The sequence below is a fragment of the Belonocnema kinseyi genome, chromosome 2 (assembly GCF_010883055.1).
Source record: "Belonocnema kinseyi isolate 2016_QV_RU_SX_M_011 chromosome 2, B_treatae_v1, whole genome shotgun sequence".
NCBI classification, from domain to species: Eukaryota; Metazoa; Arthropoda; class Insecta; order Hymenoptera; family Cynipidae; genus Belonocnema; species Belonocnema kinseyi.
This window is the reverse complement of record NC_046658.1, coordinates 63,460,349-63,464,645: the sequence shown is the minus strand read 5'-3', so window position 1 is coordinate 63,464,645 and position 4,297 is coordinate 63,460,349.

Below are 4,297 nucleotides of genomic sequence, written 5' to 3'. Positions count from 1 at the left end.
TTTTCAATTGGTTATAAAAACACGTAAACTCAGAAGATGTGGACTGTGACTGCACCATATATCTAGTCGGGACTGGTGCTGACTGAAAACAGATGATTTGGAGCGATTCGCGCGCCATATGTTGGTCATTCTAAGGACTTATTGAACTACCCTCGTAGATGAGGAAATAGATAGACGCATAAACGAAGGTAATAAGGTTATTGGTAGAGCAGGTCCCCTTATCAGAAGTAAAAATGTATAAAATAAAGCTAAAATGGCAATATATAATTTTATATTTGTACCGACTGTACTATACGGTAACGAGACATGGACTTATCAAGAAAAAGATAAGAGTAAAATTAACGGAATTGACATGAGATTCATGCGCATAATATGCGGGAAAACTCTGATGGACGAAGTAAGTAATGAGATAATTCTAAAAGAATATGGTGCAGAAGAAACGCTAGTAGCCACATGGGCAAGAAATCGGTTAAGATGGTTCGGGCAGGTTGAGAGAATGCCAAATGAACGGCTAACAAAACAAGTGTATCAAGGTAAAGTAAATGGCAGCGTGCCCAGAGGTGGACCGCAGAAAGAATGGTTAGAATGTGTGAATGAGACCCTAGTTAGAAGAGACATGAGAAGTCACAGAAACGCGAGAGCCTGCATGAAAAAATGCATGGACATAAAAGAAGCTAGAGAAGTATGCCCGGACAGGAAAGTATGGCGGCAAATAGTTAATAAAAAGAGTGTCAGTAGAGTGAATGACGCCTGAAACAAAATACCTTGGCCACTAATGGACCCAAGTGGGGAACCTTACATAACGACTTTGTGGGGATCTTCAATTGGAGTGATTGCTAGAGAGATTGATCAGCAGCCTGGGTCGGAGTAGTGTTGCGGAACGAACGTGTTATTTACATAAATAACACGAGAATTCTGGATCAATCTGAAAATTCTCTATCCCTTCCACACATTACTCCTTTCCCCCACCGAGTCTGTCACGCCTACCCCGAAAGGGAAATGACTTAATGGTATAATAAAAAAAAAGTAGTGAATGAAGTAATGCCGTTGCGAAGCACTATGGATGTATTTACTATATAGTCTCGAAGATGCGAACAATCACAACAAATATATTACTGGCATGGAAGCTTCTAATGTGTCCCCTAAAGGGTATACATTTTTCTAGTACCTTCTTCCCTATTCCTTCACACACCCCCACACAGTTACTGATTGTTGTGAGAGGGACCTACAGTTTAGGGTGGGTTCCGAACCACCAACAACGACAGCTTTAAGTACTTAGAGAAAACTGTTTTCTCTAGAGGTACCGGTCCCACGACTTTCCGGAGATGAACAACTCCCTTTCTAGGCTAGCATTCACCGCATGGGCCGCCGAGGCTCTTGCAGAGTGTGAGGCGGGAATTGAATCCACAAGCCTACGGAGTGGGTCCAAAGCCTACGCTTTAGCCGCTACGACGGTTTTAAGAGTAAATTTTTTAATTTGAAATGTGATCATTTTTCAATTGTTAAGTTTAAACAATCAGAGGTCAATATATTCGAGAGAGCTAAACAAAAAGAAGCTATAATTTCAACTTTTCTTAAATGAAAGTGAAATTTCATATAATGATATCACTTGCATACTGCATATGCTTCGAAATAATTTATTTTCTATAGCCGTGGAAACGAGTACCGAAATTTTGGTATGAATTGCCACTTTTTTTCAGTGCAAAAAGTTATACTTTAAAAAGGGACTTTTTATTCTAAAATGTCTATAAAAATAGCAAAATTTTTTCGGTACGCCTAGACACTGTAATTTTTTCTTTGGATTAATAACAGTTCATGACAATTATAGATTGGTATACAGAGAAAACATCCAATTCGTTTAGATTTTCGATATCTTGAATACTACAATTGAGAATTCTTAAATTTTTTTAATGCGTTTGAAATTTCTTTTATATGAATTAAATATTTTTGATTGTTTAATTTTAATGCATGAGTTTCAAATTCTTCTTCATCTATTTTAAATGCTTCTTTGATACTTTTTCGTCTCAGATATCTCAAGCTTACAATTGTATATATTTTAAAAGTGTCGAAATAAAAGGTGTATTACGTAAATGTGTGAACTTATAAATATATAAAATGCAAACTTGTCAAAAGGAATTGGTAAAATTTAATATTTGTTTGTTTCTCTTAAATTTTTGAAAATTGTTTTTGTAGACGCTGTAAATTATTTGTCAGGATATAATCATTGAAGCTCATATATACCCGTGTAGAAATCGCCAAGTTCCTTCCAGTTTCCACGCTTGGGCCAGGTCGAGGGCCCGAACCTGGTCCTAGCTTATATTTTCCAGTGGTCAGAACTCGAGGCCGGCTAGATAGCAGTGCTTCCAATTCGAGCATCCTTTCGCACTACATATGCGTAGCGTCGGCAACAGGATTGGCTACCGTTTGCACACTTATTTAATATGATATTTAATATAATAATTGTGCAAATCAATTGTTTACAACAAATAATAACTGCAAAGTGCATTAAAATATTAAGCATTATTTTGAATTCGTATTTGTGATAAAATAGGCATTCTTTTCATTAAATTTAAAATCGAGAATTTATTTTTAGGAGTATTATGAAATAATTATTTTACCTTAACTTTCTATGTCTATTTTGTGATAGAAGAATCAATCTTAATAGCTTGAAAGTTATTATTTGTTGTAAAAAAATGATTGGCACATTTAATTATTTTAAATGAGCGCGTCAACCGTGACGAATCCGGTTGCAGATGCCGGTTGCAGCGAGTGTCAATCAGTATCATGTTTTTGGTGTTTTTAATTTAAATATAGTTTCATGAGTAATTTGTACTAGTCGTCGGTATTTTGGACGAAAATAACACACAAGCCTTCCTAAAAATAAAATTACGCGGAATCGATAATAAGCTAGAGTCGAGGTAGGGCTAAGCTTGGCGAACTAGTCTGGCCTTCGGGGTTGGGCCTGGCCAGATTTTGCGTTTCATTCTAGCTTAACCCAGGCGTGATCACAAGGCCAGGGCCTGGTTTTGCCAGGCTTGTTCCCGGTTAGGCCCACGAAAAAATTTCTATACGGGTAGCGAACAGTGTGAAACATTATTTATATTTATATTGGTTATAGTGGTTTATTTGCTGAAAAATCATCTGGCTCATACAAATAGGTTACAGTTCAGTTATAAAAATAAAAGTCATTGCGTTAACAAACTAACAGCAAGAATTGACAGTAAACATTATCCTAGAAATGAGTAATCTAACTTATTAAAAAACCTTTGATTAGATAGTTAATTGTTATGCTCATTTGAGGACCTTACAAACGAAGATAATAATTTTTTGATACTTGTTTTATCAGGATTGTCTAGAATATTCACTTAGGCATTCCTTCTCTCACACTGCTTTCTTCTTTCGTTTATAATTGTAAGTCTTACAGTAAAAAAAAAACAATTTTCTAGTAAAAATGTTAAAAAAGTTGTGTATTAAAAATCCTTCTTATTGTAGATAAAACAATAATCAAAATTCAATCTCAAGGTTTCATTCTTGGTTATAAGTTCAGACGTAAACTTATTTATTGATATAACATTGCGCTATTATTATGATAAAACCGAGTCATGTTCATGATGTATTTAAATATTTCTGCGGTCCTTCTTACAGAGCTATGGGCGGATAAAGTATTAGAGCATAGGGTATATGGGCTGTCTTCAAATCAACCAGATGTAATATTTTTTGTGATTGGCTCTTATCCATGCCGATTTATTTTTATAGAGAGGTAAGAGAAAGAAAATCCCAATTGCCTTCTATCTCGGTTTTTTAAAAGTATGTATATATAGCGGACCCAGTCGTATTTATCTGGGCTTGTTAACGTTGGGGTAATTTATTTTTATTTTTGTCTCGAAATCACTTCTGAAGTTTAGAAATATTATATGTTCAGAACATCAATCTAACCCAACTTCCTTAATATTCGACTATCAGACGTTTTTTGCATAAAACTGACTTTTTTACATAATACAGGATAAATTAATTAAATGAATATTGCAGTAACACAACTCTGTTTATCATTATTGTCGATAAATATACGGTAGACGTAACCTCGCACTTTGCCAAATATTTGTGTCGTCAGATGATCCCCGAAGTTTTCAGATCCCCTTAAATTCCTCTTTTTTCCGTACTCCTCGATTATCCTTGATTAAACTTTAATAGTAGATACCAAATTTCACACAAAAACAATGTTTAAAATATACATATTTTCACGTCTTTTCACCTTGGACCACCCAAATCTTTTAACAGCACATTTTTAGAACTATAA